General features: G+C 39.5%; 2 pseudogenes; one reads left to right on the forward strand and one right to left on the reverse strand.

The window, feature by feature from the left end:
- LOC129354696 (uncharacterized) overlaps nt 1–5,857 on the forward strand; it is a 30,424-nt pseudogene extending 24,567 nt beyond the window's left edge.
- Nucleotides 5,858–7,857: 2,000 nt separating this feature from the next.
- LOC129354703 (NLR family CARD domain-containing protein 3-like) lies at nt 7,858–16,345 on the reverse strand (annotated as a pseudogene).
- Between the last annotated feature and the right edge of the window lie 2,057 nt (nt 16,346–18,402).

Consider the following 18,402-nt stretch of genomic DNA (forward strand, 5'->3'; position numbering starts at 1 on the left):
ATCTCTGTCCTTTATTCTATAAAGGACGGAGATGAAAAAAAATCCTTTAGATAAAAGTCTATATTGTCTGTAGACAGTAGAGATTTTGGTCAAATTGTGGCCAGAGTTTCCTATCAAAAGACATCTGCTCCATGTTTATTTCAGTAGGTCAGATTATTGAGATGATGATTTTTAATCTGAATTAAACACAATGAAAACCTGACATGCCCAGAAAATGTTGGCTTCTTTTAATTAAGGTCTGAAAATGTCACTGATTCATTGAGCTTTTCCAAACAGCTAATAATGTTTAATCTGGCCTTTAATTCATGTTTACTGTTTCTGTTTATGTCATATTAATGCTTTGCTGTTAGGCTCTTAATGTATATTCTTTTAATTTGAGTCAGATTGCTGCAACTTTTCTTAACCAAAGGAGCCGAACTAGAGAACCGATTCATAATCATGTGACTGATTCATAATCTTGGATCATAACTGGTTTAATCAGTTAGTATCGTAGAGAAACTAATTGTTCCTGGTTCCTCCCCAGCAGGGACCAGTGGAGCTCAGAGGTTCCCACTGGTTTCTCTTCACAGCAGCATCAGACACCACTGGACTCCATATTGACGGTATGGATGTTGGTTCTGTTCAGTCGCCTCCATGTTGGTTTTGTGGACCAAAGACCTTCAGTCTGTCCAACATGGACCTGATGTTTGAGTCCATGATTTCACTCTGACGTGTTTATCTCATATTCTGTTCCAGGAGCTGACAGAAAACATTTTTACTTTTGTAACAAAGGAGTTGAAGATGATAAAGAATGTTTTGAGTCCGGATGAGAAAGAAAGTTTAGAAAGTGAGAGCGAAGGTGAAGATGAGAGACAAAGAAACAGCAGAGAGGCATTTTTAAAGATCATAGTAAACACTCTGAAGAACATGGATCAGGACGGACTGGCCGACGTTTTACAAAGCAGTAAGACTTTCATAAACTTTTAAAATGTCCTAAAGAAAATATAAAGAAATTTTTCAGATTCCCATCTTTCAATTCTGCATAGAGATTTAAACAGACTGAGGAGATGAAATACCATTAATAAAACATTTAGTCTATCAGACTCTGTCAACATTCGTATTAAAATTCCCCTCCATCATCACCTGATTAATTTATCTGATTAACTACAATTAATCAGATAAAAAAATCTAATCCAACAATTAAGACAAACTAGTTTATAACAATTAGGTGGCAATTCTGTAGAGGATCCAATGCATCAGTAATTTTCTTGAAAAGTTTTTAACTAGGCTTATTTTAAAATAAAGAAATATTAAATGATAAATACACTAGCTATTAGTAACACTAGCCAGCATATTTCAGGTATTTTTTATCTATGGACATGAATATAAATATTTTTCAAAATATATGTAACACAAATATCTACATTTTTTGATTGGCTATTGCCTTTGACCTGTATCTATTCTGTGTGTAAGTTTTAGTTTCTTTATGTTTTTCTTTGGTAGATAAACAGATATGTCAATACAAATGTGACATTTATTTTTTTTCCACAAATCCAGGGTCTTCTGGTGTGTACATGTATAACCTCAAATCTAACCTGAAGACAAAGTTCCAGTGTGTGTTTGAGGGAATCGCTAAAGCAGGAAACCCAGCTCTCCTGAACCAGATCTACACTGAGCTCTACATCACAGAGGGAGGAACTGGAGAGGTCAACCAGGAGCATGAGGTCAGACAGATTGAAACAGCAAACAGGAAACAACACAGACAGAAACAACAATAAAACTAGAAGACATCTTTAAAGTCCCACCTGGAAGAGATCAACCAATCAGAACAGTGATGACAAAGGGAGCGGCTGGCATTGGGAAAACAGTCCTAATACAGAAGTTCACTCTGGACTGGGCTGAAGGCAAAACCAACCAGAACATTGAGTTCATATTTCCATTCACCTTCAGAGAACTGAATTTACTGAGAGAGAAAAAGTTCAGCTTGGTGGAACTGATTCACCATTTATTTCCTGAAACCAAAGGAATCAGCAGCTTTGAATCGTTTCAGGTTCTGTTCATCATTGATAGCTTGGATGAAAGTCGACTTCCACTGGACTTCCACAACAAGGAGATCCTGACTGATGTTACAGAGTCCAGCTCAGTGGATGTTCTGCTGACAAACCTCATCAGGAGGAAACTGCTTCCCTCTGCTCTCCTCTGGATAACCACACGACCTGCAGCAGCCAATCAGATCCCTGGAAAGTTTGTTGACATGGTAACAGAGGTCAGAGGGTTCACTGACCCCCAGAAGGAGGAATACTTCAGGAAGAGATTCAGAGATGATGAAGAGAAGGCCAGCAGGATCATCTCCCACATCCAGAAATCCAAAAGTCTCCACATCATGTGTCACATCCCCGTCTTCTGCTGGATCACTGCTACAGTCCTGGAGGACATGTTGAAGACCACAGAGGGAGGAGATCTGCCAAAGACTCTGACTGAGATGTACATCCACTTCCTGGTGGTTCAGACTAAAGTGAAGAAGATCAAATATGATGGAGGATCTGAAACTGATCCTCACTGGAGTCCAGAGAGCAGGAAGATGATTGAGTCTCTGGGAAAACTGGCTTTTGATCAGCTGCAGAAAGGAAACCTGATCTTCTATGAACCAGACCTGACAGAGTGTGGCATCGATATCAGAGCAGCCTCAGTGTATTCAGGAGTTTTCACACAGATCTTTAGAGAGGAGAGAGGTCTGTACCAGGACAAGGTGTTCTGCTTCATCCATCTGAGTGTTCAGGAGTTTCTGGCTGCTCTTCATGTTCATCTGACCTTCATCAACTCTGGAGTCAATCTGCTTGAAGAATGTGAGACAGAAGAAAAGAAATCAAAACTGGCTAATTTACATCAGAGTGCTGTGGACAAGGCATTACAGAGTCCAAATGGACATCTGGACTTGTTTCTGCGGTTCCTCCTGGGTCTTTCACTGCAGACCAATAAGAAACTTCTACATGGTCTCCAGACAGAAACAGAAAGATTCTTACAGGACAACAATGAGGAGACAGTTCAGTACATAAAGAAGAACATCAGCGACAATCTGCCTGTAGAGAAGATCATCAACCTTTTCCACTGTCTGAATGAACTGAACCATCGTTCTCTAGTGGAGGAGATCCAACAGTCTCTGAGTTCAGGACGTCTGTCCTCTGGTAAACTGTCTCCTGCTCAGTGGTCAGCTCTGGTCTTCATCTTACTGTCATCAGAAAAAGATCTGGATGAGTTTGATCTGAAGAAATACTCATCTCTAGAGGAGGCTCTAGTGAGGCTGCTGCCTGTGGTCAAAGCAACACAAAAAGCAGTGTAAGTTTACACAGAGAAATCTAGAGAAAACCTAGTTTTGCTGTATCATTTTAGTGTAACGTGATTTCTATTGTTTTAGGATGAATGGCTGTGATCTGTCAGAGAGAAGCTGTGAACCTCTGGCTGAAGTTCTGAGCAGTCAGTCCTCGAGTTTAAGAGAGTTGGACTTGAGTAACAACAATCTCAGGGATTTGGGGGTGAAGCTGTTGTGTGATGGACTGAAAGGTTCACAATGCATGTTGGAGATCTTAAGGTAAGGATAGTGACTGCTGTTCAGTGTTCTGTACTTTGTTGCTGTGTCTCAGTTTATTCAAAGACCAAATACAATTTGCTGTCATTGATATGATAATGAAACCTTTCGATAACTTGTTCCCACAAATGTTTGAAATTGTTTGCATCCTTTTTCCACCTGCAGCCTCTCAGGCTGTCTGATAACACAGGAGGGTTGTGTTTCTCTGGCCTCAGCTCTGAGCTGCAGCCTCTCAACCTGAAAGCGTTGGACCTGAGCTATAACAACCCAGGAGATGCAGGAAAGAAGCTGCTGACAGGAGCAAAGAGGAAACCACAGTTCAAACTTACGTAAGGAGAATCAACAATCAGCTGTTATATTTGATAAGGAGGAAGAAGACCTGTAACGTTTCTTCTACCTTCATTGGACCTTTTGTTGTTGTGATCTGTGATGAACTAAGTTTGATGATCTAGCTATCTTAGCTGTGTCTCTCTATGTATAACAATGTGGCTCTAACCCTAAGGTTAGGGTTAGGGTTAGGTTTACCTCCTGAAAGAGATTGATGGTCTATGTCTCCCTCCTCCTGTCAGGATGGAGCCTGATGGGGCCCAGTGGTTGGAACCAGGTCTGAGGAAATGTAAGTGTCCCGTCACTCATTCAAGCATCACCATCCAAGGGTCAATAAATGATCTGTGTTTGTTTTGTCCATCAGATTCCTGTCAGCTCACCTTCGATGCAAACACAGTGAACAGGAAGCTGAAAGTGTCTGAAGACAACAGGAAGGTGACCCGTGTGGCGGATCTGCAGCCATATCCTGACCATCCAGACAGATTGATGTTCGTCCTCAGCTCCTCTGTAAAGACGCTCTGACTGGTCGATGTTATTATGAGGTGGAGATCGGAAAAGGTGTTGATATATCGTTAAGCTACAGAGGAATTGGGAGGAAGGAGACGGCAGTGACTGTCGATTTGGAATGAACGACATTTCCTGGAGTTTGATCTGCTCTGAGCGCCATGGTAACTGTCTCTGGAGCAATAAGTCGGGGACATCCATCTCGTCCTCCTCCGTCTCCAACAGAGTAGCGGTGTATGTGGACTGTCCTGCTGGAGCTCTGTCCTTCTACAGAGTGTCCTCTGATTCGCTGATCCACCTCTACACCTTCAACGCCTCATTCACTCAACCTCTCTATCCTGGATTCGCCGTTTTCTGATTCCTCTGTTTCTTTAACCTGAAGACCTGAGAAAACCTGTCCTCTCCTTCCTGCTTTTACTCGCTCAGCTTTACTGTTTCAGAGAACGCTAAAAGGAGAAAAAAGATGGATTTTACATTCAACAAATCGTAGCAGCTACTGTTGTTGCACTGAGCTTGACTGTGGAGTTTGTGAAGTGTTGTTGGTGTTTGTCTCTTGCTGAAGACTGAACTGCTTCAGGCTCTTTAGAGAAACACCAAAATGTTTTCAGCTCATTAAGTGGAAACTGTTTAATCTTTTACATCCTCTTTCCCTGATGCATACATTCCCCTAAAACACTCTTTACATCCATGTTCTCTTTTTTGTTTTGTTCTTGTAAATGTTTTTGCAAACTTTCATGATTATTTGCAATTATTTAGTTTTATTTTCCATAATCAATCTAAACTCTAATGTAACTTGAGAAAATGAACAGAATAGTAAATGGCGTGAAAAAGGAGTTATTAATCAGAAGTAGTTTTATATTAATATATACTTACATAAATATCATGTTAGAAAGTCCTGTACAACTTACACAATTTCTATTTTTGTTTGTTTCTCTTTATCAGTAAATATGAGAGTCTATCAATGCATAATTATGTGAAATGTTGCCGTTTTCAACCATAATTCTTTATAATTTTCTAATATGTAAAAAAATTAATCCATGTGAAAACTTCACATTATCAACTATTTATTTCAATTTATGAAAACTGCACTGAAATGAAGCGATTTATGGATGAATATTTTTACATTACCTATAGATAATTATTCTCCTTGAATTGAATTTTCAGTTTCTTTACAAACTAACACTGGATTGATCAATGAGTCTCTTCTCACTCATTGATCACCTCTCCACCTTCAACGCCTCATTCACTCATTCACTCAGCCTCTATCCTGGATTTGCAGTTGTTCTATTTTCTCTCTTTCTGTAGTCTGAAACCTTTTAACAAAATCTTCTTTTAACACTTTTTACATTCATGTCCTCATTTTGTTTTGTTCTCATATTCTCAGCTATTTTTCTTTTACTTTCCCTAAATATCTGAACTCTTAAATGTAGTTTATTCAGGCAAAGTTGCTGTTCTATAGAACTGAAGAAAATGAAGTTTGTGATTTTTTATTTGTATGTGAACAAACACAAAAAAAAATGTTTGAATACAGTAAATCATAAAGTGTCATGATTTGAGTCTTTTCTGTGTTTATTTTGGGTTTTCGTGTCTTTCGGTGTCTTGTCTCCCCTTGATTGTTCCCAGGTGTGTCTCATTCCCTGATCACCCGCTGTGTGTTTAATGTATTTCTGTGTCTTTGTCCAGTGGTTTGTGCAGTCCCAGACTGTCTGCATTGTCCCAGTCTGTCTGTGTTGTCCAGTCTGTCTGCATTGTCCAGACTGTCTGCGTTGTCCAGTCTGTCTGCATTGTCCCAGTCTGTCTGCGTTGTCCAGTCTGTCTGCATTGTCCAGTCTGTCTGCGTTGTCCAGTCTGTCTGCATTGTCCAGTCTGTCTGTGTTGTCCCAGTCTCTCCCAGTTGCTACCAGTGTTGAGCTTTTGTCTTCTGCTCAGCTGATCTGCCTGGATTTTGGATTTGGAGTTTTCAGTTTTCTTCTTCTTATGTTTCTTCTTAAACTGCCATCATTTATCTCAACCTGAGTCTGCAGCATCCTGCCTCACCACCTACACACAACTTTATGACATAAAGAAGTTCCACAACTGCTAGTTTTGTTGATGTTTTTCTCTGTATGATTCAGTAAAATAATAATACATTTTCGATGCGTAATGATGCACAATGGGGCACATTGTGCATCATTACAATGTCCTCCATTGTGATGATGGAGTGCATCGATGACATCACTTTATCAATGCATGAACATTCTCATTGAATTGCTTTGTAACAGATTTGGTTCTGCAAGGAGCAACCAGAACTGGAGCCGCTGCAGCTTGTCCAACCATGGTGAGTCTGAACCACAGATTCTTCTTCTGTTTCACACACATAATTATTGTAAATTTGTTGTATATCATTTATCGAATAAAACATGCATTGCCTAAACCAGTCCTCGAGGGCCGCTGTTCTGCAGTTTTATGATGTGCCACACTACAAAAACCCTGGAATGAAATGGTTTAATTACCTTCTCCTTGTGTAGATCAGTTCTCCAGAGCCTTGCTAATCACCTAATTATTCTATCCAGGTGGTGCAGCAGAGACACATCTAAAAGCTGCAGGACACCAACCCTCCAGGACTGGATGTTGACGCCTCTGGCCTAAAGGGTCGATGCTCTCTAGTGTCCCAAGTCGTACTGTGTTCAGTGAGCTGAACAGAAATATTCTTTGGAAAAGTCAAGCTCAAGTTTCAATAAATTCTCAATGGTAGTTTTGTGATCTGTTCATAGAAACAGATTCATTTTGAACTCAGCTGTAACATTTTAATGTACAACAGGAGGAACATGTTCCTATTGTGTTTCTGTAATTATTGAGAAATAATAGATTATTTCAGTTATGACTTCACAACTTCAGGATCATCTGTTGACACGTTTAAGAAGGAAATGATTGAAACGTAAGAGCAGGAAGCTGGTAACCAGCTTCCTGGTTGGCCTCCAGTCCCCACCAGGAAAATCCTAATGAGCTACAGCTGTAAATACTGAAAGCTTATTGTATGTGGAAAAGCTGTTCCAATCCTTTTACTGTTATCATAATAAAATAAGAATGTAAGTTAACTTTTAATAAAATAACTTTAACCCCTTTATGGTGGTTTAAAAAACTAAAGTTTTAAGTGTAATATTTACAGTAATATCAACTTTCACAGCCTTTGGTCTCTAGTTTAAAACCTGAGGCTTGTGCACCAACTTATGTTTTCTCTTTCCATGTCGGGTTTTCTCCAGATACTCCAGCTTCCTATTCAGATCTTCTGTGTAAAGTCATTTTTAACTTTTTAACTGTTAAACGTTGTCTGTTCTCACAGAGTTCACAAAGGTCAAGGTGGAGATTTTCACAACAAGAGAAGCAGCTCACCACAAAATGCACAGAATTTTAGGTTTTATTTTTAAGGTTTAACAGTCTCCATTTTTGCAATGAATTGAAATGAATTTTGTTCTTCTTTATTAGCTTCTTTATTGGTGCTAAAGAAGAACAAAATTTATTGTTCTTCTGGTGCTATTGTAGAAATATCTCTTCTTTAAACTTCTTCCAAAATTGACATATCGAAGAAAAAAAAGGTTGAACACAAACATTTTTATTCTTTAATGAACATGAATCAATCATTCACAGTTTTTATATGCTCTGTATCAAGTCACAAGTTATGACTTGACATCAGGAAAGTCTGAGGCAGCTGTGCAGTAGAGCTAAATGCTGCCCCCTGCAGGTGAGTATTAACATCACTTTAATGTTTTAGACAATTTCTTATGAAAATTTTCAGTAAGCATAATTATGCATTATTGTAGAAAAATGTGGGATTATGTTGCTCTTAGATAAATTTCTGTGGCTCTGGAATTGGGCAAAAACAAAAAAACTGGAGCAGCTGATATGTATGACATCATAGATGGAAGTAAATATTTCACAAGTGAAAGACTTTTTAAAATGAAAAATAAATAAAATCAATGCAAATATTACATTTTCTATGTGGTATATCACAAAAGATATACAGGTTAATTACAGTTTAATACAAACTTAAGAGGCAAATGATACACCACCTTATTATAAGGAGTAAAGTAATAATTTAATTACCAAAGAAAGTTTAAATACTGATTCAACAGGTTCGTTTGGAGCATTTGAAGATGTCTCCTCTACCTATTCTTTTTGATCTCATATAGAGGAATATTTTTTTACCGAGTTAATCAAACCACATCCTGTTTGTTTACAGCTGACAGAGAAGAGCAGAGGAATTTAATTTCACCCCGTACCCAAAGCCAGCATACAGAGGGTCAGTGAATGTGGCGCTGAAAGTGTGGAGGTGGGTCATGACATCACAAGAGACTCTGTAGAAGGACAGGACACCAGCAGGACAGTCCACATAGACTCCGACACGGCGGGAGACGGTAGGACAGGGAGGAAGAGGAATGGGTGTCCCGCTGTTGTTGTGCCAAGCACTGTATCCTCCATCAGTGCAGGCAAGACACCAAGACTGATCATTCCCTCCAAACTTGGAGCCATCGCTGTCACCATTCCTTCCTATCCCTCTGTAGCTCACTGCAACACATAAACCTTTCCAACCCATTCAACCTCCCAGTAACAGCGACCAGTCAAACCAGTTTCACAAAGCACCTGGGGCCAGTAGTCAAATCGTTCTGTGTGATCAGGGTAAGGGTGTTCCCTCCGCAGGTCTGTCACCTTCCTGTTGTTCTCAGACAGCTGGAGGAACTTGTGAGCTGTGTTTGGGTCCAGTGCGAGTTTACAGGAGTCTGAGGAAAAATATGTTCAATACATTGTTTAAAAACTGATCTGACAGAACAAAAAGGTTTGAGGATTAAAAAGCATTTTGCAAACTACTACAAATGAGTAACTTCTTAGACTATGGCAAAAAAAAAAAGCTGATAAATGTGAATAAAAATAATTACATTTTCTGAAGTTTGGCTTCAACCACTGGACAGAACCAGGTTCAGCTCTGTAAGGCATAAAGAAAGACACGATCTTCATTTTCTGTACAACAGCAGCAGCAACATTGCTAATGTTTCATTGGTTGTCTGTTTTACTGACATTATTAAATATTCAAGTATTGTTGCTGAGTTACTTCAGGAAATAGTAAAGAACAAATTAAACTTGCTCAAATGTAGTCCAAGGTAGATAAATCTGTTCCTTGGGTATTTTTGTCCTGCTGAGTTTTTCTGCTTGAACACATCTGATTTAATATTGTCATAAGTTGAATAAATTATTTATTCAGTTGTGCTGGAGCAGAGAGAAGCTTAAAACCATTCAGGACCAGATTGTAGACCTCTGATGCATCCTGTAATTCATTTTCTGAGATGATGAGTCCTAACCTGATGGTGTCCAATCTGCAATCAGGCATCTTTTGACTGACTGACAGCAGTTTGAGTCCAGACTCTCCTGGGTGGTTGTAGCTCAGGTCCAGCTCTCTCAGGTAGGAGGGGTTGGAGGTCAGAGCTGAAGCCAGAGACGAACAGCCTTCCTCTGAGATCAGACAGCCTGAAAGACTGAAGACACAGATAAATCCATTACATAAAGGTAGGAATGATCTGGAAGTGTACATCCAAATGTTCAGATTAAAATTTTGTCTCATGTTCCTGTTTGAACTTATCAATCAGTCACTTTCTTCTGTTTATTCCAGTTTTAAATCATCAACATCTCAACCATCATTTTCAATCCATGAGGAAACCGTACTATTTGTTGAGCTGCAAATAGATATTTAATAGTCAAGCCTTGAGGTCCAAACCTTTTTATCAATTGTGTCAGAAGAGTTATTTAGAGTTAACTAGACAGGGCCACCCACAATAAACAAATATACAAAGATTTCTGACAAACTGGCTACCAGAGTCGACACAAAATATGATGTGCATCATTGAAATGTTAATCACAGTTTCTACAAGCTCACAGTCGGCCCACGTTCCCACAGTCCTGCTCACATTCAAGCCAAACCAACACTCAGAGAGTGAGGAACACACTGCCAATACAGACACACCCAACCGGGTGTAGATAATGAAGCCCTCATGAATCTCTTCTCAAGAATGTGAAAACAAAGGTTTTAAAGCTGAATACCAACAGAGAATGTGATCTGACCTGAGAGTTTCCAGTTTGCAACATGGACTCTCCAGTCCGTGACACAGTTGCTTTATCCCAGAATCCTCCAAGTCGTTGTTACTGAGGTCCAGTTCTCTCAAACTAGATGACTGGGAACCGAGAACTGAGGACAGAGCTTCACAGCTTCTTGCTGACAGGTTACAGCCACTCAACCTGAAAACCAATATGTTACGTTTACAATGAAACATATCACCACCAATACAACCACATTCCTGTGAAGGTGTTCAGACAAGATGTAAATAGACATCAACTTTCACAACTGCTCTCAAACAGTCTCAATAAAGAATTGGGCTCATTCTAGAGCAGGTAAATGTGACAAACAAATACTTATACATTTCTAATTATTTGTTCTAGGTTCCTTTATGAAGTTGTTGATAAGGATCGTGACATTTCTATAATAAAACAAGTATACTCACACAGCTTTCTTAGCAGCTTTAACCACAGGCAGCAGTCTGAGAAGAGCCTCTTCTGAAGCTGAGTATTTCTTCAGATCAAACTCATCCAGAGCTTTTCCAGATGACAGTAAGATGAAGACCAGAGCCGACCACTGAGCAGGAGACAGTTTATCTGTGGAGAGACTTCCTGATATGAGGTACTTTCTGATCTCCTCTTGTAAGGAACAATCCCTGAGTTCATTCAGACAGTAGAACAGGTTGATGCTTTTATCTACTGACACATTGTTACTGATCTTTTGCTTTATGTACTGAACTGTTTGCTGGTTTTTCTGTAGGCTTCTTGTCTTCTCTGTCTGGAGACCATGTAGAAGTTTCTGATTGGTCTGCAGTGAAAGACCCAGGAGGAACCGCAGAAACAAGTCCAGATGTCCATTTGGACTCTGTAATGCCTTGTCCACAGCACTCTGATGTAAATTAGCCAGTTTTGATTTCTTTTCTTCTGTCTCACATTCTTCAAGCAGATTGACCCAGAGTTGATGAAGGTCAGATGAACATGAAGAGCAGCCAGAAACTCCTGAACACTCAGATGGATGAAGCAGAACACCTTGTCCTGGTACAGACCTCTCTCCTCTCTAAAGATCTGTGTGAAAACTCCTGAATACACTGAGGCTGCTCTGATATCGATGCCACACTCTCTCAGGTCTGGTTCATAGAAGATCAGGTTTCCTTTCTGCAGCTGATCAAAAGCCAGTTTTCCCAGAGACTCAATCATCTTCCTGCTCTCTGGACTCCAGTGAGGATCAGTTTCAGATCCTCCATCATATTTGATCTTCTTCACTTTAGTCTGAACCACCAGGAAGTGGATGTACATCTCAGTCAGAGTCTTTGGCAGATCTCCTCCCTCTGTGGTCTTCAACATGTCCTCCAGGACTGTAGCAGTGATCCAGCAGAAGACGGGGATGTGACACATGATGTGGAGGCTTCTTGATGTCTTTATATGGGAGATGATCTTGTTTGCCTGCTTTTCATCTCTGAATCTCTTCCTGAAGTATTCCTCCTTCTGGGGGTCAGTGAACCCTCTGACCTCTGTCACCATGTCAACACACTGAGCAGGGATCTGATTGGCTGCTGCAGGTCGTGTGGTTATCCAGAGGAGAGCAGAGGGAAGCAGTTTCCTCCTGATGAGGTTTGTCAGCAGAACATCCACTGAGCTGGACTCTGTAACATCAGTCAGGATCAGATTGTTGTAGAAATCCAGACTAAGTCGACTTTCATCCAGACCATCAAAGATGAACAGAACCTGGAACGATTCAAAGCTGCTGATTCCTTGGTTTCAGGAAATAAATGGTGAATCAGTTCCACCAAACTGAACTTTTTCTCTCTCAGCAGATTCAGTTCTCTGAAGGTGAATGGAATATGAACTGGATGTTCTGGTTGGTTTTGCCTTCAGCCCAGTCCAGAGTGAACTTCTGTATTAAGACTGTTTTCCCAATGCCAGCCTCCCTTTGTCATCACTGTTCTGATTGGTTGATCTCTTCCAGGTGGGACTTTAAAGATGTCTTCTTGTTTTATTGTTGTTTCTGGTCTGTGTTGTTTCCTGTTTGCTGTTTCAATCTGTCTGACCTCGTGTTCCTGGTTGACCTCTCCAGTTTCTCCCTCTGTGATGTAGAGCTCAGTGTAGATCTGGTTCAGCAGGGTTGGACTTCCTGCTTTAGCGATTCCCTCAAACACACACTGGAACTTTGTCTTCATTGAGGATTTAAGGTTATCCTGACACATGGAAGGAGTTTCTACAAACAAACACATGAGTTCATCTGAGATATGATCACTTGAAAAATATTTTTATTAAAATAGGGCAAAGTAACAAAAAGATTCTACTTTTCAATTATAGAAACATCTATCACTACCCTATCTAACAGCCAAACAGTATTTTGGAAAAGTTTTTTCGATTGCAGGCTCAGGAATATTCCATCAAGAATATTTCTGAGGATGGAGATGTTGGCAGGACGACCTATCAGGAAAAGTCAAGGCTATGGTGGACTAGCATGAGATTCTGGCCAGGAAACTGTGGTCACTCCCATTTCAGGAGATGGTTTGGTCTGCAGAGGAGCATGAACAACATCATCATCTATGGAAACACCTGCAAAAATGGTGGTATGAGAATTTTTTTATGTTCCATAAATTGTATGTTTTATACTCTGAAGCTACATTGTGTAACTAATCATGAAGCTCCTGGACAACAGGGGGGGTCGAGCGCTGATAGGTGAGAGGTCACGCTCTGAATTCGTGGCATTTATTCTGCAGGGTGTGGCAGTGATCTGATTGGGTAACCCGTCTGAGAGCGGGAAATTGGTCATTTCCTGTCTTCCATGGGAAGTCGATTGTTAGTGAGTATAAAGGGGGGGAAGTCCCTCCGTCTGGCAGAGTCTGCTGTGGGTTTCGTACCGACGCCCAGCCATGTGTACGCTGCTCTGCCCAGACTAACGGCTCTCCAGTATTTGTGTAAGAGCAGAACTGAAGGAATTTAAGCATCATGTATTGTTTGTTGTGTGAATGAGTTTGCTGTGATCTGTGGCGGAATAAAAGGACACATTTATTCTAGCAGAACAGCGTGTTGTCATTATTTATCACCGATCAACCCGATCCTGTCTACATTTTACAAAACAGAAAGAGTTTAAAGTCTGTGGTGCAGGGAAGCAGTAGCAATTTTGATCAACATTGAGATGTTGTAGCTTCTTCTGACATAAAACCGTATCAGTTTCAGCTAATGTAATGTATTGTTTTAATTTGATTTAAATAGTTATTGGAACTATGCATAAATGTTCAGTAATTCATGCATTTTATGTATTTTTATATTTGTTTCCTTCAAACTGATTTTGTGGTGAACCTTTTCCATGAACTGCTGAGATTCATGCAATCGAAGAAATTAATGCAATAAAGTAATTATTTCTTGGTTAATAAATATTGAGGCATTTTATTTTTACAAAATGTGTGATTTGGTTGAAAATTGAGATTTGAATAATTATCTTACTGCTCTGCAGATGCTCAGCCAGTTCCTCCTGATTCATCCTCCTCAAGAAGAAAACTATGATCTTCATCAAAGGTTCTGTGCTGCTCCTCCTCCTCTGCTCGTCATCATCGCCCTGCAGCATCTCCTCATCCTCCTTCTGACTCTCTACGCGTTCTGGATAACCTGGATTCAAAACCTTCTGGATCTTCTTCAGCTCGTTCTTCATAAAAAGGATCATGTTTTGCTCCAGTTCCTGAAAATGAATCCCAGATGATGACAAGTCAGACTGGATCAGAACATCAGGTCCATGTTGGACTGACTGAAGATCCTGGATCTGGTGTAAAAAGAACAGCAGGAAGTTGACTGAGCATAACTGATGTTCAGACCATAAATATGGAGTCCAGCTGTGTTTGATGCTGCTGTGCAGACGGACCAGTGGGAACCTCTGAGCTCTGCTGGTCCACTCTGTGGAGGAACCAGGAATAATTTATAAAAAACATGCAACACTGCAGATTTCTTTCAAATTTAATACATTTAAATCTTAAATATTTTAATGTGTTTGTTTTTCCATCAAGACAATGGAATCTTAGATGATTGTTGTTAAAGTTGTTTTGTCAGAATATGCTTTAATTTTTCTCCTTCTGTTTCCAGTTCTTCAACCCAATGTTGCTGCTTTTGTTTTGAAAATCTGCTCCTGTTGGTTAAAGTCTGTCTGAGGAACTGACCTCAGGTCAGGGTGGGATTTCCATCCTCCTGTCTGGCTGCTCCTCAGGGACAAACAACTGGGTTCCGGTTCTGGATCAGAACTTGGTCTTTGGTGGATCAGGGGAGACAAAAGGACATTTTAGGTCCACATTTGTTTTGGTTCCAACCTGCATTGGAACCAGGATCCTGGTGATCCTGGTTTTGAACTTTTCATCCATTCACAACCAGGACACCTTTGATTCTCATTCATCAGTTTGATCCAATTTCCAGGTTTTGAACTCTGATCAGTTCTTCTTGTTGGTTTTTACATCAAATATGGACTAAATCAAAAATATTGAAAAGGAACCTTTGATTCTACAGCCAGATCAGTTCGTCGTATTTATTTATTTTACCTGGGGAGAAAGAACTGGCACTGATCCGGTTCAAATTTGCAGAACCTTCCCTTAAATTGAAGAGGTTCTGATTTTGATTGGTTGCTCCGAAATGACAAACAGCTGGGATGAGGTTGAAGGACACAATCAGGTTCTCTTTCCCCGATTCTAGAGAAGACATGGGAATAAAGAAATAGATTGTTAAAAATCAATATATAAAGAAAAATATATAAAAACGTTTATAAATTTAGAAAATTAAGAAAAAAATGGATTAAGCAAAGCAATAAATAAATAAATTATAAATACATTTACAATTAATAAATAATAAATCAATGCATAAACAAATATATCACAATAAATTCTAAGAAAAATTATAAATGAATACAATAAATAAATGCATTATGAAATAATTTTTAAAAAATCTTTAAATGAATCAATTAATCAATACATAATCAATAATAAATACAAAAATGTACAAACAACTTTCATTTTGAATATATTTTCAAATTGACTTTACATTTTAAATCTGCCTGAAAAACTCAATATTCATGTCAGTACATCAATATATTGTCATTTATTGCATTTAATGATGCACAACACTGTTTTCAGCTTATTACACGTTAAATGTCTCAAGTTATGCTGAACTGAGTCACTGCGGCTGTCAAGTTAATAAATGTGCAGATATGAGTCTGATGGCCTTGAATTGTTTTACTGCAGCAGGTGAAAGATCAGCATCACATCCACTCACGTGTTCATCAGGGAAAGTCTGGTTCTGAACAAGCCCGGTGGACTCATAGCAGCTCTTCATGGACTCGGCTTTCTGGGAACAAACTTCAGATAGAAAACATCACAGATCAGTAGAGCGATGCTGTTCTGGTTTCAGAACTGCAGGTGAATCCAGTTGTTCGTGTCTCTGTTGTGTTTTCTCTGTGGCTCTCCAGCAGGGAGCCACCAGGCGGCACTATAGTGAAACTGTTGCATGGATGAGTCCTGATTCCCTGCAGGTGTTCAGCAACACCTGCAGGGAATCAGGCCTCATCCCACCCTGGATAAAAGGAGCTGGTTGCCTCAGTGTTGACTCATCAGCTTCTCTGCCTCCCATCCTGCAGTTTCACTTCCAGGTGGATTCCCCTCTGATCCTGTGTAAGTCCCACGTCCAACATTTCCTCTTGCTGCCTTTATTTCTTCCAGAAGTCCCCTAATCCATATGACTTCACTTTGTAAATAAACAGCTTTAACTGATTTCTTCTCTCCTGAGTGTCTCTCTGCATGTGGCTCTGAAACTTAAACATATAATCTGAAGCAGGACAGATGAAACAGGCTGAACATGGATCATCTCATGTCTTTATTGCTTTAGTTGTCATTTTTCATCTTCTGTTTAAAATGGTAAAAGTGATTCATCTTTGTCTCCCAGCTGCTGCAGAGCAGCTGTTCAGAGTGTCTCTGCAATGTGTGATTAAAACATAAGTTTCAGTAATTTGGCTTAAATATGCACAAAACAAATATAGCATCTGAATAAATTGTCCCAGTGTGAAAGTGGACCTCAGATGTGATGAAAGCAGAACTCTGAGCAGAGGAAAGGTGAGAGTCGGGTTAGTTTTTCCACATCAGATCCTTTGAAACGTCTTTGAATGAAGCTTAACTAAAGGTTAAGATTTCAGGTCCTAAATCTCTATTAGGTAGAATATGTTTGCCTGGATCTGCCAATAACATGAGAGCCTCATGATGGGAGCAGCAATCCAACATTACCTGGGTACTTTAATGTTTGGATTTATTTCTAGCAGCAGAACCACAGAGTTCTGGTTCTCTCCCTCACTCAGCTGCTCTCACTTCACTTTTTAATTAAAATATTATTCATGCAGCTCTTGTCAGTCAGGTGTCTCTGCTTCACATTCTCTGAGATTTTCCTAATCCTGGGTTTTCCCTCCTGCTGTAATCCAGCTCTCTGACAGAAACATCCAGTTGTTTCTAAAATTAGATTTCAGCCCAACAAGAAACAAAAAACCTCATTCACCTTCAGATCTCCAATCTACCATCTGATCTTCTATTATCAGGATAAAAATGGCTCTAAAACATTTTGAAATCTTTTTTTTATTTCACATCTTCTGACCTTTAAATTACATTAAACAGAAAATCCTGAATGAAGTGAACTAAATGTAACAATAAATCTGAAGCTGGATTTGTTTTCATTATTTTAATAAAACTTAGTTTGTAAAGAAAAGGAAGAAAACAAACTTACTGTGTTGAAGTCGTTTGGAGACTGAACCACTTCCTGCGTCTTGGCTCCACCCACTGAGTTCAGCCACACCTTCAGTTATGAATCCATATTCAGGAGCAGATATAATATCTCTATGATCTGCAGACAGTTTGTCGGATCACTTTTTCTTTTTCATGTAATTTTCAGTTTAGTTCTGTGGATTAGTTTTTTTTTCCTGTAATTATTTGAAGACCTTTTTCTGATCTAGAACATTTTTCATTTTCTAGATCATGAACATGATGGAAACATGAAGAATAATAGAAAATGAACTCAAATGTTTTCAAATCTCATGGTTTTTGTTTGAAGGGAAGAATTAAACCTCAACTGGATATAAACATTCAAACAATTACTGATGAAACTAATTTAAAAAGGTTAAATTATAAACTTCATTCAACCAACTGGTCTTCAATTTCCTGAGGGAGTCTTCCTAAGGGATCAATAAAGTACAAGTCTAAGTTTAAGTCTGGCTTAAATCAAATGACGTCACATTTAAAGGAATTTAAGAAATTAAGAGATTGTTTAATCTCAGCTGTTTGTCTCCCTCTGGTGGTGGAATTATGAAACTGAAACCAGCAACTTTATCCTCTGTAACAACAGTTATCAATGTTATTATGACATGATTATAATAATATTGTAATCATGATAATGTTGATCAGATTGAACCTGCTGCTGCTCCCAGGTGAAACCTGTCACCTGTCCTCTGATTGGTTCTGTTTGCTAGAATTAGCCGCCTGTCTCTTTGAGAAGAGCCTGAAATGTGTAAAGTAAATTTAATTAAAGATTAGATGGGTTCTGATGGATTCTGCTGGGTTCTGATGGGTTCTGATGTTTTCAGGCATCAGTTCTGGGCCAGGTTGGTTTGGATCATTGTTCTGTTCCTCAGTCCTGCATCAGCTGAGTGAACTCTGAGGACAGTCAGGATGTTTCTGCTAAAAGTGTTTTGGGCCAGCAGTGGTTCTGGTTTCGGATCTGTAATGAGGGCCGATTGGGCCCAGAAAACCATCAGACTGTAATTCTAAAGTTCACCAGCAGAGGGCAGTGTTTGTGCTTGAAAAGCTAAACTGCTTAATTCTGTGATATAAAGTTGTAAACACTGTAAATGATGGAGAAATGTTCTGGATCATTCTGTTGATCTGGTTCTTCCTGGTTCGGTTTGG

Source organism: Poeciliopsis prolifica, unplaced genomic scaffold, assembly GCF_027474105.1.
Source record: "Poeciliopsis prolifica strain line A6 unplaced genomic scaffold, Auburn_PproV2 SCAFFOLD116, whole genome shotgun sequence".
Lineage (NCBI taxonomy): Eukaryota > Metazoa > Chordata > Actinopteri > Cyprinodontiformes > Poeciliidae > Poeciliopsis > Poeciliopsis prolifica.